Raw genomic sequence first — 22108 nt, forward strand, 5'->3', positions numbered from 1 at the left:
CCCTAATTTTAGTGCCATTCTCAAATTGGAAAAGGGCCACATGGTGGGCCTTATCTCAATTGTCTGCCAGCATCATTAATGTTCTTAACAGACTGTTTGATTCATAAAGAAGTTGATGGGATTTCCACAACCTGCAACAACCCATTTAAGGCTCTGAATTGGATCCATAAATGAACCTGCCAGCAATTTAGCTCATGAATCCTGAATAAGGCTTAACAGCCTGGTCCTGCACTTAGTAAAGTTGCTGAGTTACGTTGACAAGCAGCCAGTGTAGATTACATTACCGTAGTCTGGTGTCCTAACTACACGCTTGGAAGTAGAAGGTATAGAACAGGGACAGAACTACATCTCAGAAGATTTCTCCAGCAGTTTTGCATAGATATTAAACAAAAGGAATACAAAACAGAACCTTGCTATACCTAACAAGATCAAAGGCCATGAGAGGGCAGAGGCAAAGTATCCCAAACCAATTTCCTGAACTGTTCTTTCAGGTAGCATGAAGACCCTATAACACAGCACACCTGAAATCCAATGATCAAAAATATAAAACTACTGAGAGGTCCAGGAGAGCCTCTCAGGGATCTTTTCCTTCTTCAATTTCCCAATTATTTATCAGAGCAATCAAGATCATTTCAGTTCCACATTCAGACTGGATGAATCCACTAAATCATATTTGATAGCACTCACATTGTCCTAGATCCTACATTTAGAATTAAGTCCAGTGCCAACTCTTTTCTGGTTGGTTTCTGGTCAATTGTTCCAGAACAAAATTCCAGTACCAAGATATTTTTCCTATTAGACGGATCAAAGTATACATTTAACTAGTCTACGTGATGGTAATTGAGGCTACCTATTACTACAACATGTTCTCTTTTTGATGTTCCCTGATTTCCTTCTCAGTCACAAGTTTACCCTAAACATTCTAGCCAAGGGAAGATAATCACCCTTAGCAATTCTGAACAGAAACTTCCGCATTGTTGAATTTTAGTGTGTTTGACATTATGTCCTTTTTGCCATGCAGACTGACAGCACCCCACATCACATTTCCCCTTTCCTTATCCTTCCTATAGAGTTGGGATCCAGAAATTACCATATTCTTCTGGTTCTTAATATCTGCCAGCCTTCAATTATTGTTACTGTACGTAAGTTTTCTTCTAAAACCAATTACTTCAATTCTCTCAGCTTCTAATATGAGACAGCAACTTTTATGCACAGGTCCTGTCGCCTGCATTTTCTCCAATGACTAAAGAGGATGACACAGCTGATTGTTTTATGGGATTCCTGATGAAGCTTCTTTTCCATCACTACAGAAAGCCCCACTAGGAAAGAATTGCTGCTATTACATCCTTTATGATCTTGCCCACACACATCTCTACTTATCTCAGATATGCTACATCAGCAATCCTGGCTACACATGAAGAGAATCCTTCCATTCCAGACAGCCATAGCAATTGACTTCAGGGGGAAACCTCCCACTGGAATCAGCCTGAGATTTTTCCCTAGGGATATCTGCTACTGAGGAATGGAAAAGGGCTAAATGTGTCCTAATGTTCCTCCTCCTCCGCCTCCTCCTCCTCCTCCTCTAGCCAAGCAGTTGAAGTAACAACTAATTTCTACAACTGGATTGTGCATGAATGGATTGCAGCATTAAATGTTCTCTACATTTTTTTTAACTCAAGAAAATTGTCATGCTACTGGAAAAGAATCAGGACTAGCTTCTTGTTATTTTGTTTTGTTCTGTAGATGTGTTCAAACAGGAAAACTCCACCATCAACAACATCATGTATATGCTAGGTCTTATAATCTTATCTGTTATTTCCATAGATGGATCTTCAGATGACCATGACTATTTCCTAAGAATGCACCACAGACGCATAGTTATTAACATTTATGGTAACAGGAGCCAAGGAATGCTTCTTAAGTCTGTAATCATCAGGGATATAGCCTGACTAATCCTTCCTTAGCATCTCACACATTAGAGAACTGAAGAATTTGCATTAATGCAAATTTATTTTCTTTCTTTTATTACAAGGAATTATATACCACTTCAATCATAAGATTCTGTAACTCCACTGGGTTCTAAGAGACAGGAATCAGCTTAAATCAAATGCTCAGCTGCCTTGTAGATCAAGCTCCACAGCTGGTGGTGGAGCAATGAAATATTACATGGAATATTTCATTCAGCAGCAGCCAGAACATAAATTTGTTGTGGACTAGAAAGGATGGAGTATAAACCAGATGGCTGGAATAAATAATAAAAATAATTGTAGTAATTGTATGCAATGGAAGTATGAGCATGTTTAAGAAATGAAAAAAAAAATCCATTTTAATAGGGATCTGTAAGAGATTCTATCAGATAGAATAAAAGTTTCTTAGCAAAAGATATTTAGAAAGTAATGCCTAGGTAATTCTATTTTATTAATAGAAGTATTTCTATTACATTGCAAAGTAATCAAGCTCTCTATATTTAATTACATGACATAAAGCCAAAGTAAAAGAAATATTTGAGGTATAAGATTGTTGCCAGCAAACTCTTTATATTTCTTGGCTCCTTTTCCCTCTGCATTATATATAACAGAAACTCTACAGGAGGCACTCTGAATTATATTTAAGGAAGAACTTAGAGAACAATTAGTTAAGGGAACTAATGCATCAAACAGATCTTGATGGGGCAGGATGGCTGAAGCCATTCATTGGATCAGTTCTCACCTACCTGGGGAAATTGGAAAGAGAGGACTTCCCATGGGCCCATCCTCTAAGTGAAGGCCACATAGAGGGATTCTGTGGGCAAGTCTTCTAGCGATGGTCCACCTTCTGTGGAACAGCTTCCTCAATTCGATTCAATTAATTTATTGATTAACCATTTGCACCTATCAAGAAGCTATAAAAATAATCCACAGAAAAAAGTAGGATGGAACAGCTTACTTCTGGATATCCGTTCTTTCTCCACCTTACAAAGGGGCATAAAAGGAAAGCTCTTTAGGAAAGTCTATGGGGATGTGAAGGGTTAGCACCTTGGACAGCGCTGCTTTGGTGTGTAAACCACTAACTTTATTTTTTTAAAATGTTTATCCCACCTTTACTATTTTTATAAATAACTCAAGGCGGTGAACATACCTAATACTCCTTCCTCCCCCCATTTTCCCCACAACAACACCCTGTGAGGTGAGGTGAGTTGGGCTGAGAGAGAAGGACTGGCCCAAGGTCACCCAGCTGGCTTTCATGCCTAAGGCGGGACTAGAACTCTCCTACCACACCTGATTGGCTCTTGGGCTGAGAGAGAGGGACTGGCCCAAGGTCACCCAACCAGCTTTCATGCCTAAGGTGGGACTAGAACTCTCATACCATGCCTGATTGGCTCTTGGGCTGAGAGAGAGGGACTGGCCCAAGGTCACCCAGCCAGCTTTCATGCCTAAGGTGGGACTAGAACTCACAGCCCTCTCTTCACTAGTCCATATGACTATTAGATTTTAAAAGAACAGATTTACTAATGGTTTAGCAACATAACTTGGCTTAACCTCAAGATAGATAGTATGAATAGACTATGAGATAACGTTGAGAAACAGAAGGAACAGCCCCAGCCTAGACAATGATCTGATAAATGAAATCTGAGTCCAAACCAGAAATGTAACTTGAGAAAGCATCTTAAAATTTACCCTCCCTAGTTCCTTGAACATAAAGGCAGGCATGGGTGGGATGCTTCCAGTCTTGCAAGATTCTGTTACTGAAAACTTAAAATAAAAGTAGTAATAGTACTCATGATTTTGGTTTCCTGGTCTGGACTACCTCAAAGGATGGATGGATGGATGGATGGATGGATGGATGAAAAAGACAGAGAGACAGAGATCACAGAGTTCTCCCTAGAGACACAAATGACCAGGCTCAAATTATCCTACAGACACATTATGCAAAGACCTAGCTGTCTAGTGCCAGGAAAGGTGGAAGGAAAGAGAAGAAGACCACCAGCAGCAAGGTGGATGGACCGTTAAGTGGTGATGGGGGCACCACTGGTAGACCTGAAAGACCAGGTTATGGACAGATTGCCATGGAGAAAATCTATCTTTGTGGTTGCTAAGAGTCAATACTGACTTGATAGCATATAATCTCTTATGTATGTAAGATTTATATACATAATCTATAATGTCTATAAAGATTCATTATAGACATAATCTATAATGTATCTTTATATGCATATGGATATAAATTCCCTTCTCGCCCCTATGGGTGGTATGTGTCTTCCTCAACCTCGGGTCCTCCACCAGAGGCCTGGGAGTTTGAGGGTTCTGCGCAGGATCTCGGCTGTTCCTAGCACTGCACTCTTCTGGACAGAGAGCTCTGATGGGGCTCCTGGGATCTGTTGCAGCCTCTCTCCCAGCTTGGGGGTCACAGACCCGAGTGCCCCTACCACCCCTGGAACCACTTTGGCCTTCACTTTCCACTTCCTCTCTAGTTCCTCCTTCAGGCCCTGGTACTTCTCCAGCTGCTCATACTCCTTCCTGATGTTGATGTCACTTGGCACCGCTACATCTATCACCACCGCTGTCCTCTGGTCCTTGTCTACAGCTACGATGTCTGGTTAATTGGCCAGTACCTGCCTGTCCATCTGGATCTGGAAGTTCCACAGGATCTTAGTGCTTAGTTCTTTAGCACACACACACACACACATAGAGTAATTCTTAATCACCACAGACCGGATAGAATTAATTTTTACATTGGAGTCACCAATCTTGTACCTAGCTTGTAAGCTTCCCATATGGAATATTTGCCATTGCAGAGGGAACACTAAACCTAGCTTTTGTCTAATGAGGCAATTCTCATGTTTGTATTGTCTTAAAGCACATTTTCCAACTTGGTGCCCTCCAGAGGTGTCAGATTTCAAATCCCAGTCTTCCCAGCACTGTGTGACTCTTGTTTCATTAATGTCAGATATTCTCCAATTACGATTTGGCAGCTGCCACATTCAGACAAAGGAAAATAATGTTAATTGCTGAATATCTGTGCTATTTATTTCCATCTCGCGAAGTACTGATGCAGCCCTCACTGATGCACAAGATTTCCTCTCCTAATCTTCACTCTTTTTGAAAGAGAAGGAAGGGGCAGACAGAACAGGCTTGCTAGAGAATACAATTCTTTTAAGTGCAAAGGACCACAAAGTAGGATAGGAAAACACAGAGACTCTCTCTCTATAGGCATACACAAAAACAAATACTGTATACATATGAAGCAACCATATCAAAACCATATATAAAACAACAGTATAGGAAAATGTCCTACTGTTGTTGTGCACCTTCATGAAATACACTATTACAAGAAAAATTGACCTTGTGTTGTAAATGTATTGATCAAGATTTTTGCAGTGCCAGCTATTCATAATTGGTTTAAGCTTCATAGTTCTTAAATGCCAATGACTGTCAAGAAAAGTACAAACAAGCTTGGGCTGCTCAGGATAATGTCTTTAGGCTCATTGACAGTGATGGCCAAACCAGAAGTGACAGCCAAAACTGTCTTTCCACCAGTTTGCCTGTTCTGTGAGAATACACTGCAGGGAAGGGATTAGCAGAAGAAAAGAAAAACACATGCATTAAGAAAACCACTGCTTTCAAGGACTGTCCCTCCAGAAACTTTTTTTGGTAGCCAAGCTCCATTCTACACAGGAGGCAAAGGACCTCAAAATGGGGATGCTAGTACTAGTTACTTCAGATAACTCTTTCAAGACAGCAATGAATGAAGACTCATTCATAGAATTCTACTAGAGGCAAGAATAAATGAAAGGGGAGGCAAAGGGTAAAAGGGACTGACTGAATAATAATTTTGAATGAACCCATCAAACCATGACAATTTTTCTAACACTCAGTATATCTGATTATTGCTTAAATTTAAAGATGAATGGAAAGATAAAATGGTAACAGTAAAGTATGGTAAGCTACCATGAGACAGATCTCTTTTTCTATTTCAGGATTACTTGATGTGTAACTGGCAAGAACAGAAATTACATTGGCAGCATCATTGAGTTTATTCTGAAAAAATGTTTGGCTGTTGGGCAAGTTTTCTGTAATCAAGAATTCCTCAATCTTTAGATGTTCATTCTGTGAAAGTGTATTTTTTTTAAATAAAAGAATATTAAAAACTGCATATCAAGAAGTAAAAACAAACCCAACTGTTATATTTAAAGGACAAAATACAGAAATAACTGAGCTATAGGTCACAAAATGTCCTAAATTACAATAACAACATTCTATAATGTATTAATATTGCCAAGTATATTAATACATTCATTAACAACCTCATTAATCAAAGTAGCCAAGGTAGCATTTAATACAATGCATCTCTAATTATCATAATAACTATTCAGCTTGCAACAAAAAGGATCAAGAGGAGCAAAGGAATAGTAAATGGCCTGAAACCTAGGAAAACTAGAAGTAAATAGAAGGTTATGAAGCCAGTAATACAACTTTGCTTGACAGCCTACAGGAGGAGAAACAGCAGCTTCTGAGAGCCAGTAGCTTTTGACAAAACACACTATTAAAGTCATTTGATGCATTATACTCCTGAAAGAAGCTACACTGAAATCTAAGAATTCTTTCAAAGAACATCTGATAGGAACCATAGTGAAAGAAGACATTTTTCCCATGATGCTGACAAAAATTGGTACATATGCACACATGCAAACTTACAGAGAAATCGAATTTGTATACCTGCTCAGTGAAAATGCCAGGCTAAAGCCCCCAAGGACAATCCTGGTTTGTTTGTTTGTTTGTTTATTTTTCAAATTTTGCCACTGCCCATCTCCCCCCAAAAGAGGGACCCTGGGCAGTAGGGAAACTTTATTCTTCTTCCTCCTGAAGATGATAGATAGATAGATAGACAAACAGACAGAATAGATAATGGATGATGGATGATGGAGGATGGAGGATGGATGGATAGATGATTGATGGCAGACAGCAGATGGCAGACGGCAGACGATAGAGAGAGAGAGAAGGGTGTTGAGCATGTGTGAAGTGTCTTTCACTGAAGCCAGGTTATTATTGTTCCACAATCTATTGTTACAATTGCTACAGTAAAGGAAACTAGAAAAGGGTTCTAATAAAATATTGTCCCCATTCTGCATTTTCAAGAGATGTTTGAGCTTTCGTTACAAAGACTTTGCTAGTGTAAGTTGCAAGAGCTGCAATTCCCCAGCCTCTAACTTCTCAGATCCTTAGGCATTACTTCTCCATAAGAGCTTTATTTTGAATATCATGACCCTAAACTGACTTGATGTCCTCAACCATCCACACCAGAGCACCCACAAAATTGTTGTCTCTAAGCTACATTTCCATCCCAACCACTACACTTACTTACTTACTTACTTACTTACTTACTTATTTATTTATTTATAAATTTATTCACCGCCCATCTCTCCCCAATCGGGGGACTCTGGGTGGCTTACAATAAAGCAAGATTAAAATATAAAACCATTACAATTAAAAATACAATAAAAATGTAAATATAATAACTTCATATGTAATCCAGGCTGGCATCTGAAAGAAACATTCATCTACTACATTCATTTTGGCCCGTCAGTCAGTCAGTCAGTCACTTATTTATTTATTTATTTATTTATTTGATATCCCGCCTTTATTATTTTTATAAATGACTCAAGGTGGTGAACATACCTAATACTCCCTCCTCCTCCTGTTTTCCCCACAACAACCCTGTGAGGTGAGTTGGGCTGAGAGAGAAGGACTGGCCCAAGGTCACCCAGCTGGCTTTCATGCCTAAGGCGGGACTAGAACTCTCCTACCACACCTGATTGGCTCTTGGGCTGAGAGAGAGGGACTGGCCCAAGGTCACCCAACCAGCTTTCATGCCTAAGGTGGGACTAGAACTCTCATACCATGCCTGATTGGCTCTTGGGCTGAGAGAGAGGGACTGGCCCAAGGTCACCCAACCAGCTTTCATGCCTAAGGTGGGACTAGAACTCTCCTACCACGCCTGATTGGCTCTTGGGCTGAAAGAGAGGGACTGGCCCAAGGCCTGCCAGCTGGCTTTCATGCCTAAGGCGGGACTAGAACTCTCCTACCACGCCTGATTGGCTCTTGGGATGAGAGAGAAGGACTGGCCCAAAGTCACCCAGCCGGATTCCATGCCTAAGGCAGGGCTAGAACTCACCATCTCCCAGTTTCTAGCCCATTGCCTTAACCACTTGACCAAACATATATGGCACACCACAGTCTTTTACACATACTGTAGATGATGGGATTCATTTCTGAGCATCTTAGTATTTTCTTTCTTAATACACCCCGTTTTGTAAGTGTTCTTCTCTAAACCAATTCATTTTTTCATCTAATTTCCCCCAATATCTACACTGTTCTCCCCTATCCAGCTTATTCCCAACAGGAATAACCCTCTTGGAAATCTCAACGTGGGTGGAATAAAGTTCTTCCATAAAAGGCACCCAGCACATCTGTCTCGGTTTGGTTATTCTTTTTCAATTAACATTTGGCTCATTCACCTGTGCTATACTTAACATATCTATTCCAACACTTTAAAAGAAACCACAGGCTTAACATACAGCTTTCCTAATAATTTTCTCCTGTATTTCCCTTTACCAAAATGTTATATTTCCCCATTGACTGATCAGAACTCACCATCTTGCATTTCTTCTACAATAAAGAACTGGGCTTTCACCCACATTTCTAAATGATGGACTTAGCAGCGTTAGAAGAGAAAGGTAGAGGCAAATATATTCCCTGCAGAACTGTAGCTGGAGGATAGCAAGAATGGAAACAATATGCCTTGGTTCCAGGGAAGCAAGAGCCAAGGCGTTTAATACAGAAGGAAGCCAGATTTGCAAATTATTGAAGGCAGAGCAGAAGCCGTGTGTGGGTGAAGGAGTAGGCTAGGAGGAACTTGGTGGTGGGATTTCAATGCATCAGGAAATCTAGTTACCTTAGTTCTTCTAATGCACATTTTCTATGTCCCCCAACAACCAAGCTTCCGTAAACCACACATGTAGATGCCTTCTAATCAGAGGGCATTCAGAGCAGAAAGGATAAGAAAGGCAACATAGATATAAAACTGCATCTGTGCTGCACACCATGGGCTGTAAGGTGCATAATCAGAAAGGAATAGGGCAGGTGTAAATTGTGCTCCCCTGGGAAACGTGGGCACACCTAGTTTAATTGTTAATCTGCATGCTTTCAACAGCCCATCTTCTCTTCTTGAGGCTTGTGGGCACCTTTTCTCCGTAATGTCTGCTTCAGAGAAAACCTTTTTGAGTAGGCTGGGTGACAGAGTAAGTTCTGAAGAAATTATAGGGGCCACGGCAATAGCAAAGAGAAAAATGAAGATGGCTGGTTCAAGAAACATACAGGTAGTCCTCACTTAATGACCACAATTGGACCGGCATTTTGGTTGCTAGGCGAAGCGGTCATTAAGCAAATCTGAGCCGATTTCACAATCTTTTTTGTGGCAGTCGTTAAGCTAATCACTGTGGACGTTATGCAAACCATGTGGTCATTAAGTGAATCATGCAGTTCACCCATTGATTTTGCTTGCCAGAAGCCAACCAGGAAGGTCAAAAATGGCAATCACATGACCAAGGGACACTGCGACGGTTATAAATGCAAACCAGCTGCCAAGCGCCCAAATCACGATCACGTGACCATGGGGATGCTGCAAAGGTCATGACTGTGAGAACCAGTTGCAGGTCAGTTTTTCCAGCACCATCGTAAGTCCAAACCTTCACTAAACGAATGGTTGTTTAGTGAGGACTGCCTGTAGTTTGATCTAAAATGGCAGTAAGATAGACAGGCTCAGGAATGAATGTGCCGGAGATCTGATCTGCATTACGTTCTAGCCCATGGCTGCTTTTGCATCAAAGCAGCATCATAACTTACTGACTTTGCATGTTCTGTCTCCATGCTATAACTGCAAACCAAAGAAGTTAAAATCTTCTCTGCAACACCCATCAGGTTTACAAGCAGCATTACTGCTGACAGCTGGACGTTGAAACTGGGTTCAGAGGCACGGAAAGTAGAAAAAGCTGCAAGGATTCTAGCAACCAGAGAAACATCCCCCAAACCAACCACAGGCCATTTGGAAACATGAATTGGATTCACAGTGCCTAAAACCATAATGTGGTTTGGTTAACTTGGGCCTTGTACGATGTGTGAACCCAGCCACTGCGGTCTGTGACGCACCCTCTATGTCTCAGCTAATTACGTCTATACAATTATGTCTATACCCACAGTGGCCATACGTCCTTTATTATAAAGGACAGTCCTTTGTTTCAGAAAACTGTCCTTTAGGTTTATTTGAAATTACTTTTCAAAAACTCACTTTTGTCCTTTATTTTGGTCATTTACCTTTTACTGTACAAATTTTATCACTTAATGGCCAGTCTTTCACATCCATGTGAAAAATATGGAAATTAAATTGTCTTTTTAAGATAAATTTATGTATACTGTTTGATTTGGGTCATTTTTATTAGAATATGTGTTTTGCAAAGTTCTTCTTGGTTATGCCCAATTTTTCCTTTGTAAAGCAAAGTTATAAACATAAATAATTTTTAAAAATTATCTTTTTGAACCTCTTTCAGATTGGCCCCTTCTTCAGGTTTGTCCTTTATTTTTTCCATGAAAATATGGTCACCGTAAACATACCACAGTTAAACCTAGTAGGTCTTAGCACAACCCAGTTCATGGTATTAGCCATGGCTGAATGAGCTCATAAAATCATTTGTATTCTCCAGAACATAAGAAGCTGCCCTGGCATGGCAGGACTGATTTTATTTTTTTGCTATTGTCGCAATGTCCAAGTTAATGTTTCATTTAGTTCAGTGAAAACTGCCCACATGTGGTTTTCTTCAGCAGATTGTGGGCAGCAATCTAGGGCCCTAAAAACCAGTTGTATCACCTGCCTTTGCTTCCATTCCACTGACTTTAAATACTTTTTCCTGACTTCACTGGTTTTTCAGCAGAGTTTATTCCTTCTGAATCAGTAGTTCAAAATAACACTGTGGTAAAAATCCATCGTTATCCTTTCTTAAATGCCATGTATTCCACATCTGGCTTGGCACTTTCTCTATGGCAACCTTGTGAGTACCAAATCTCTTCTGCAGGAACATTAAGGAAGGACACCCCCACCCCATCTTTCCTCAGTTTCTCACCTTTTACTAGCCCATCATTCTGTTCCCTCCGTTTTTCATTATCAACTGGCTTCTTGTTCTGAATTTACTTCCATGTCATTTCTCTTTTTGCATACAGCTCTGTCTTTGGGCTGAAAGCAGGGTATAAATACTGCTAATAAAAAAGAACTGAGTTTGACATTTATCTTTTCTATTTCATACATAGTAAGGAACTTGACAGTTTTTCCTATTGTCGAACGACGCAGACATTTGATATACTTCCCTGAATGGAAATAACAAAACCATCTGTGCATTGACATACCTAAAGATGCTTCTCCTGGCTTTCTTCCTCAATTCTACCACTTTAAACCAGAAAAAAAAAACTCATGCTAAATATATCTTCCTAGGAAACACGAGAAAAGGATGCAAAGATTGATGCACTATTTTCCCCCTTAATTCTCTTATGTGTTTTTTAAATTTAATTTTGTGGGAGGAAACCAAAGCGTAGGTAGAAAATGAGCTTGATGTGCCCTTCCATTTTACAGTCCAGGGAATAGAAACAAATGCATTCTACAAATGGTTTCTTAAGTTACAATAACAACAAATGAAAATAGTCTAAGCTTGAGGTACTTAAGTGGTGACTAAATGCTGAAATCTTCTAATTACTACTGGGCATCCAATTAAGATACCGAATAAATGCTTTCAAGGCAATTCTGACTTATTCTTCCTTCTTTCTACCAACAGGTTTCATACAGACCATAATATTCTTTCCAACAATAAAAAAGATTCTTAGGATCAAACAAATGAGGCTTCACATATGTGCAAAGTTATACCATGTACGCAAAAGCAGGATGGCTAACAATTGGGATCACATACAGTCAAGTCTGCCGAGTTTTCTTCTGCTTCTGGATAATGTTGGGTTTTTTTCCAAAGACATTTTGTTCCTTATTCCAAGAACCTATGCCGCCCACATCCTAAGGAGGGGGAAGATCTCTGGGTCTTATCCTGAAATCCTGTTTAAGATAATCTTCTTTTCTGTTCTAAGTGGTTTATCTGCCTCATTTGTTTTTCTTTTAGGTGGCTCATATGTTTAGCTCCATTAATATTGTTTGGCCTCTGAAACACCAAACCCCCAAGATTAGATTGGCCCCAACCCTGCCAGTCTTGCACAGAGCATTGAAGACCTAGATATGTGACAGGGGCTGAGGTTTGGGAGGTTAGATCAGAATTTCTCAACATTGACACTGTTAAGATGTGTGGACTTCAATTCCCAGAATTCCCCAGCCAGCATGCTGGCTGGGGAATTCTGGGAGTCAAAGTTCTGGGAGTCAAATTCTGGGAGTCAAAGTCCATTCATCTTAGCATTGCCAAGTTTGAGAAACACTGGGTTAGATGGCCCACTGAGAGTTGTTTTTTTTAATCGTTCTGTTAGGTTTACCTTCTGCAACCACTGAACATTTTTTTACTCCTTGTTAACATTGCTTATTACAGGTATTCCTCATTTAGCGACTGCCTCATTTAGTGATCATTCACAGTTATGATGGTGATGATTGGCTGGACAATTGTGAGGAAATAAGATTTCCATAAAGCCTGCCTATCTATCTATCTATCTATCTATCTATCTATCTATCTATCTATCCAGCCATCCAGCCAATCAGCACCATGTACAACTGCAAAGACAGTGCAGGGACTTTTCCCAAGTTCAGTGTTACTCAACTGGGATGCTAATGGCTGCACGGTCTCTGGAACCAAAACTATGTCTGAACTGACCGCTTGGGTGAAATGTCTCAGACCTCCATCCACAGAAGATGCAGAGACAGAAATGTCTGGCTAAATCTTTCAAATATAGCAACACTCACTGAACTTTTGAGCAAGCTTTTGTATATGCAAATAAATGGCTTCCCCATTGGCTCAGCAGTCAACTGTAGGTGTGGCTTGACTGCATTAGTCAACCAGGGTTTGGAAGGCGTGCTCCATGCTGCCAAGGGTTGCTGGTGAGCTGTGTCATGGAGCACCTTGTCTTTTCAGCCACTCTCTCTGCCCCCAGCAAATTTTCTCATAGGACTAACTAGGCTTTGGTATTTCTACAACACAGCAGCCTGAGTGAAATTGGGGTTAACTGGCTAGGACAACTGGCTGCTTTCTGCTGTCCCTATGATCTACTGCACCACCTTCAATGATCCAGTTTAGCTCATAGAGACATTTGCTGACAAACAAATGGAGCCAAAAGTTGACAGAAAAACTTTACTACTAATTGTAACAGACATGTAGCAAAGCAAGAGAATGGACATGGGCCACTGAATAACAAGCAATTTATTTTAATCAGCTGCATCCATATGCTGCCAATTTGTCCTCGATCTGGTCCATATTTCAGCAGACATGCCCTGCGTTGCTGACTATCAAAAACCTCTAACATTTTCCTGACATACAGGACACATTTCAGCCACAGGCTTACTCTTCCTGGAGATGGATCAACGTGATGCAGCTATCACATCTCAGCTGTCATTTGGGACAATCATCTTTTTTTTATTGCCCTGTTATTACAAAGATACTGCACACAAGTGTCAACTTACAACTCTCACCTAAAATCCCTTGATCTTTGCTACAGGAAAATTTTACTACAATATTATTTCAGTGGGAAACCCACGCACACTCTCTCATACACAAGCAAATACATATTCATACAGAGAGAAACGGAAAATTCAATTAAGTTTCACTAGCCTGGCATGTTATTCTAAACTACAGTGATTCAGACTACAGAAGCTGCTTTGTGAAGCACTGAAACCCAGTGAAGTCAATAGAGAACTGGTTCCTATGCTTGGGCAGGGCCTAGAATCCATAAAAGTGCCTTCATCAGTCCCCTTAATAAGATGCTTGGGGATTATTGGTATGATGTGCTCCTTCTCACAATCTCATCTTCTAGCTTTTTTTTTTTTTTAATAATGATTTCCCACCATTCAATATTCGCTAAATTTGTATTCCCCCCTTTTCTCTAAGCATTTGCTGAGTGGAGCAAAAATTCCCATTGCCTAAACCCAGAAAGATGACCTCACAAATTCCAGAGAGAGAAGCAAAGACGAGACATCATTGATTTTTATTTCTTGGCAGATGGATTCAATTTGATTTATGGTCTACTTTTTTACTCTGGCTCATTTGCAAGGTGCTAACAAAAAAAAATGAATGTAAAAATTAAACATGCAGGCTTTAAAAATTAACCAAAAACGCCATGTGTTAATATCATGTAATCTGGCAAATGAGATGCTACCTGACAGATTTCTTAAATGCTGAGAGAATAGGGGTAAATAGTGTGTTCAATTTACTGGAAGCAGTTTTGAATAAGGCCCTGTTCCATGTGTCAGAAACACAGGTCTCTGTTTTTACTCTAAAATAGCAAGGGCAACTTTGAAAAGATTTAACCTGCAAGTCTCAACAGGCAAATGAAGCCAAAACTATCTGGCTAAACCTAAGAGGCTGAAAAAAGAAAGAAAAGTCACAAGAACTGTCCATGATTTATAATCAGAAAAGCTAAGAGTGTTGTATGTAGGAGCTTGACTATTCATAGGCAAAAGCCTTGGGCTGAAATTGACATGCAGCTGGAAGAATTTTGAAGGACTTAGGACCATGCCAGTAGAGCAAAGAAACTACTTCAGGTAACTGTGAGCACAAAGATCTGATAAAGCAGGAATAAAGGTATGAAGCACAAGGAGCTAATGCCAGGGATCTCGCTGTTTCCTCTTATATCATGAAGAAAGAGACATTAGCAAGGCTGCTTACAAATATACACGCTTCTATCTAACATCTGCTGGGATAGGTAAAGTACAAGACCTGTGCTAAATAAGACAATGACATAAACCAAATCTTGGTGATGTCCCATAGTGCAAATGATTCCAACACACCTTCTGGATTTCTCCCATCAGCTAGAAGCAAAACGTCCAGGCCATCCTATACACATCCTAAAGAGTCCATCCAGAAAGGCAACTTATGGCCTTCAAACCTTGGTCAACACCTGTAATGGTATGTGGGAAAGACGCTGGGAGAGAGGTTGAAGAGATGCTGCCTAGGGAGTGGTCAGATAAGAGAGGGCATAGCCACAGTTGCAGAATGTGTGGGACAAGAGGCTCAGAAGGAACCCTCCCTAGTTTTTCGGGCTGTAAAGGAGATGGCAGGAGATTTGTACTTTCAAATTTGCAATGTTCTGTTAATGCAGCTTTACAATAAAGTAGAATTAGCGTATCTGGTCATGTTTCCTGTTTGGTCTACTTGGTAAGGCTGACATCAGTCTTGCAAGTGTGGAAGTATAAATCCAAAATTAATATCTCCCCCAAGACAAGGCAAGAATACAGATTGGGGACCAACCTCTTTTGTCAAAACCTCTAACTTATTCCAAAGCATATGGAGAAGGCTTGCTGCATAATCTCCATTGGTGAGCCCACTGAACCAATCAGCTTCAAAAATGGTTTGCAGAACTGATGCAAACCCATCTATCTCCAGGGAAAGATAAGACAGGGAAATCTGAAGTGGTAGCCCAGGAGCTAGGGTTGAATTTTCCAGGCTATCCTCACTGGAACAGGACTGCATTATACTCCTTCATGGCAAGGGGAGAAAAACTGCATTTGACAAACAGGAGGGCTGAGAAACAAAACCACCCATGCATATTTTGAGATCAAGCACGTGATCTTTTTTCAAGCTGGCAAAGTGTCCAAGACAATAATGGCAAGAGTCAATCAGCAACAATTTCCCAAATGTCTACAGTGGAACTCAAGCTCAGCCATGCAAAATGATTTACCCCAGGGCAAATTAAGAGCCACAGAGTCCAGAGAGCCTTCTCTGTCTGAAGCCTTCACGGTTTGAAGCCACCAAGTTACCAATCTGGCTTTGACAAGCACATCTATAAATGTGTCACTCACCAAGGCTGAAGGAGAACAAGGGCAGAATTGTGGCAAAGAAGAGATGAAATCTTTTATATTGAGTAATGCACACTTAAGGAAGCCTTAAAAGGAGTAACACCAAGAATGGAAGATCTGTGCAGGAAGTCATGAAAAAAAAATCCTGACAGCTATGTTGAAATACAGTTTGCAGATTGGAAGCAATTACCATTACTTTCCATCTGACTGAGGTTAACAGATCTGACATGCAACCTTCTGTATGAACACTAGATGGCAGTGGAGAAACACAAACGCCTCTAACTCTTTACTGCCATCTAGCGTCATGTGGATAACTGCAGCTTAGATCTGGTAACCCTAATCAATAAACAACCTTGTTTAATTTCTGCTGGCAAGACTCTGGCTTATGAAGAATGCCAAGTTCTCTTGGAAGTGAAAGAAAAAGTAGTGAGTTATTCATTTAACTACCATTCTGATTAAAGAAAACCAGGCTGTTGTAGAATGACGACTGATTTTTAGATTTTTTTTGTATTGTATTTAACCTTATTAACAGCTGTTTTTCTAACTACAGTCTTGTTTATTGATGTGGATTTCTCAGATCATATTTGATATTGGTGATTTTTTTCTGTTTGCCACTGTGATATCCCCCACAGGATGTAATATAGGCTATAGGCTATAGCAGCATAAATAAAATATACAAAAATGCTTAAAAGAAACTGAAGTAGAGACATTTGATAAAAGATTTGTTTTCAAACATTTTAAATATATCAAAATAGAAGAGAGAGAGAGTTAGGAAGGATTGGGCATGAGATGGGCCAAGGAAGAAGAGAGAATGTTATTATATTTCCTTCTCTCAAAGGCACTGAGTTGGGTCAGGACATAAAGTGATGCTACTTTTAGATCCTCCCTTGGGAGGGAACTCCATAATCCCTTAGGGTTATAATTAATGCTTCAGAGAAAATATTTTAACAAGTACTAAACACCCACATAGCATCAATTTTATTAATAAGAATTTTATTATATTTAAAGCAAAGATAAAAACTACAAAGAAGCAAAAAACTAAAAAAAGAAAAAGAAAAAAAACTAAAAAAGTGAAAAACACAAGAGAAAAAAAGTTTTAAAGATGACATGAAGAGGTGACTTCCAACTTTAAAGAGCAAGAATATACAGCAATTTCTATAATGAATCCCTTACTCTATATCAAACCAAAGTCACATTATTTCTATAAATCATTCTGTTAGCACATTGTAAAAATCACTAAATACAATTGCTCCTTCCCCTTATATTAAAAGAAAAAGAAATATATAAACCTCCTAATTAACTTCTTCCCCCCAAAAACATGTATTTAATTATTTCCTTCCTACCACTATTCTATACATTTCTGTCCACTATAATAAAAATCAAACTAAAAAACATGTAAATTATCTGCTCTTATAATTAATAAAACTACAATTACGACAATCTTAATTCGATTAAACCTAAAACCAAGCATTTATTGTTTATACCTTATTAATCTTAATCCAAGTCATTAAAAAACATATGAAGTCAAACAAGCCTTAAAAACAATCCAAATGAACATTCTTAAATCCTTACCCCACTTCAAAGTATACCAAAGCATTCACATGCCTCCACATTACACACAGCACATTTTTCATAAAAAAGATCAAACAGCCCAGATGCCCCCCTTAAAAACTCTGACTTCTCAGCAGAAAACCTCCCATAGAAAAAAACCTCCTCCTTCCCATAACTTTCCATCAGAAAAACAATTCCATTTATGGTTTGCAATTCAAACTGTCCCTTTAATTCCTTCAGTTCCACAGTCTGGTTGTCGTCAGCAAAAGCCTTAGTCTCACTGTCAGTAGAAACATTTCTATTGTTGTTGGACTCCTCAACCTCTTCCACAGAATCCCCAGCCAGATGACACATTTTAAAGTTGATGTTTTCTACAATGTCCTGAATATCTTGCATAATAGCTTGACAGGCATCAAAAAGAATCTGTTTGAAACTCTGTTTAAGCTCACAATGGAACTCTGAGAAAATCTGCTTGAGATCCTCCATGTTTCAGGCAGTAGATTATGGCGCCCCCTAGATACTTGACTAGTGAAAGTAGGAGTTAATAGGAGTTAATGGAAAATTTCCAAAAGTTGTTGACACAAGTGAAAGTATGCTAACAGGCAGCTCCCAGGGAAAGTGGCAAGAGAAAGCTGAAGATTCAAAACAGCAGATTCAATGTGTAGAAAAATAGTAAATTCTTCAAATTCAGTATAAAAATAATAACAGGGAGGCAATTATTTATTCTCAATTCTCCTTAGTATTTAGATGGGAAACAAGCCAAAACTTAAAGAATTTTTTAAGAAATTAATCCCAAAAATTATGATAAGCACCAAGAGAGATTGCTTCTCCTTGCTGTAGAAAGCCTCTGTTAGGGTACATACGCTTTAAAATATATATGAATTGGGTGATTTAGAAATGGTGTGGCCAATCTTAGTGTCCCTTTATGGCTACACCAAGGCTTGGAAATGATGATGTCCCAACCTCCCGGCATCTCTTACCAGATTACTGTGAACACTGTTTGCGATCCTCTGGCTGCAAGGCGCCATTCTGGAGGATAGATGGGATGATTCCGAGCAATTTCTATCCATGAAAACACTCCAGGGCTTCAGAGATAACCTGCCTGAGCTGATGAAAAACTGCCGCGTTGTCGGTTCTGCCTGCGGAGCCCACAAGCACAGCTGTTCAGATCGCCATATTCCCACTGGAGGTCCCACATAGCATCAATTTGTAAGTTTTCCATGCTCTGAAAACTTTATTAAAATATAATTTACCTGATTTTCACAACCTCTTTCCCAGCCAAATGTTATTCTGCATGGGAAAGGGCAGGAAAAACGAAGATGGCCCTTCATTTCTCAAAGAATTTCCACTGATAAATTTCGGCTCTCCATAACTTTGCTAAACAGGGTTTTAAAAGGGAAAAGGTAAAGACATTTTTCTTCAGCAAAGGATCGTTACCTTGTCGTGGTGTTGGAGCTTGAGCACCTCAATGATGCCATGAGCTAAACCGTGAAGGGCCACCCAAGACGGGAAGGTCATGACAGAGAGGTCAGACTAAATGCAATCCCTGGGGAAGGTAATGGCAACCCACCCCAGTATTCTTGCCATGAAAACTAAATGGATCAGTACAACCAGAGATATGTCGGTATACCATCAGAAGATGAGACCCCCAGGTCGGAAGATGGTCAAAATGCTACTGTGGAGGAACAGAGGATGAGTTCAACTAGCCCCAGACATGATGATGCAGCTAGCTCAAAGCCAAAAGGATGGCTAGCGGTCGACGGTGCTGGTGGTGAATGGCGAATCTGATGTTCTAAGGATCAACAAACCACTGGAACCTGGAATGTAAGATCTATGAGCCAGGGCAAATTGGATGTGGTTGTTGGTGAGATGTCAAGATTAAAGATAGACATTTTGGGCGTCAGTGAACTGAAATGGACTGGAATGGGCCACTTCACATCAAATGACCACCAGATCTACTACTGTGGACAAGAGGACCACAGAAGAAATGGAGTAGCCTTCATAATTAATAGTAAAGTGGCTAAAGCAGTGCTTGAATACAATCCAAAAAATGATAGAATGATCTCAATTCGAATTCAGGGCAAGCCATCTAACATCACAGTGATCCAAATATACGCCCCAACCACAGATGCTGAAGAAGCTGAAGTAGAGCAGTCCTATGAGGATCTGCAGCACCTACTGGACAACACGCCTAAAAGAGACGTTATTTTCATCATGGGAGACTGGAATGCTAAGGTGGGCAGTCAAATGACACCTGGAATTACAGGTAAGCATGGCCTGGGTGAACAAAATGAAGCAGGACATAGGCTGATAGGATTTTGCCAAGACAACTCAATGTGCATAACAAACACTCTCTTCCAGCAACCTAAGAGACGGCTTTATACATGGACTTCCCCAGATGGACAACACCGAAATCAGATTGACTACATCCTTTGCAGCCAAAGGTGGCGGACATCTATACAGTCGGTAAAAACAAGACCTGGAGCTGACTGTAGTTCACATCACGAACTTCTTCTTGCACAATTTAGGATCAGACTAAAGAGATTAGGGAAGACCCACAGATCAGCTAGATATGAGCTCACTAATATTCCTAAGGAATATGCAGTGGAGGTGAAGAACAGATTTAAGGGACTGAACTTAGTAGATAGGGTCCCGGAAGAACTATGGACAGAAGTCCGCAACATTGTTCAAGAGGCAGCAACAAAATACATCCCAAAGAAAGAGAAAACCAAGAAGGCAAAATGGCTGTCTGCTGAGACACTAGAAGTAGCCCAAGAATGAAGGAAAGCAAAAGGCAACAGTGATAGGGGGAGATATACCCAATTAAATGCAAAATTCCAGAGGTTAGCCAGAAGAGAGAAGGAATTATTTTTAAACAAGCAATGTGTGGAAGTGGAGGAAGACAATAGAATAGGAAGGACAAGAGACCTCTTCCAGAAAATTAGAAACATCAGAGGTAAATTCCAGGCAAAAATGGGTATGATCAAAAACAAAGATGGCAAGGACCTAACAGAAGAAGAAGAGATCAAGAAAAGGTGGCAAGAATATACAGAAGACCTGTATAGGAAGGATAACAATATCACGGATAGCTTTGACGGTGTGGTCAGGGAGCTAGAGCCAGACATCCTGAAGAGTGAGGTTGAATGGGCCTTAAGAAGCATTGCTAATAACAAGGCAGCAGGAGACGACGGCATCCCAGCTGAACTGTTCAAAATCTTGCAAGATGATGCTGTCAAGGTAATGCATGCTATATGCCAGCAAATTTGGAAAACACAAGAATGGCCATCAGACTGGAAAAAATCAACTTATATTCACATACCAAAAAAAGGAAACACTGAAGAATGTTCAAACTATCGAACAGTGGCACTCATTTCACATGCCAGTAAGGTAATGCTCAAGATCCTGCAAGGTAGACTTCAGCAGTTCATGGAGCGAGAATTGCCAGATGTACAAGCTGGGTTTAGAAAAGGCAGAGGAACTAGGGACCAAATTGCCAATATCCGCTGGATAATGGAAAAAGCCAGGGAGTTTCAGAAAAACATCTATTTCTGTTTTTTTGACTATTCTAAAGCCTTTGACTGTGTGGACCATAACAAATTGTGGCAAGTTCTTAGTGGTATGGGGATACCAAGTCATCTTGTCTGCCTCCTGAAAAATCTGTATAACAACCAAGTAGCAACAGTAAGAACAGACCACAGAACAACGGACTGGTTTAAGATTGGGAAAGGAGTACGGCAGGGCTGTATACTCTCACCCTACCTATTCAACTTGTAAGCAGAACACATCATGTGACATGCTGGGCTTGAGGAATCCAAGGCTGGAGTTAAAATCGCTGGAAGAAACATGAACAATCTCAGATATGCAGATGATACCTCTTTGATGGCTGAAAGTGAAGAGGAACTAAGGAGCCTTATGATGAAGGTGAAAGAAGAAAGTGCAAAAGCTGGCTTGCAGCTAAACCTCAAAAAAACCAAGATTATGGCAACCAGCTTGATTGATAACTGGCAAATAGAGGGAGAAAATGTAGAAGCAGTGAAAGACTTCGTATTCCTAGGTGCAAAGATTACTGCAGATGCTGACTGCAGTCAGGAAATCAGAAGACGCTTAATCCTTGGGAGAAGAGCAATGACAAATCTTGATAAAATAGTTAAGAGCAGAGACATCACACTGACAACAAAGGCCCGCATAGTTAAAGCAATGGTGTTCCCCATAGTGACATATGGCTGCGAGAGCTGGACCATAAGGAGGGCTGAGAGAAGGAAGATCGATGCTTTTGAACTGTGGTGTTGGAGGAAAATTCTGAGAGTGCCTTGGACTGCAAGAAGATCAAACCAGTCCATCCTCCAGGAAATCAAGCCAGACTGCTCACTTGAGGGAATGATATTAAAGGCAAAACTGAAATACTTTGGCCACATAATGAGAAGACAGAACAGCCTGGAGAAGATACTGATGCTGGGGAGAGTGGAGGGCAAAAGGAAGAGGGGTCGACCAAGGGCAAGGTGGATGGATGATATTCTAGAGGTGACGGACTTGTCCCTGGGGG

The sequence above is a fragment of the Candoia aspera genome, chromosome 5, assembly GCF_035149785.1.
Source record: "Candoia aspera isolate rCanAsp1 chromosome 5, rCanAsp1.hap2, whole genome shotgun sequence".
NCBI lineage: Eukaryota > Metazoa > Chordata > Lepidosauria > Squamata > Boidae > Candoia > Candoia aspera.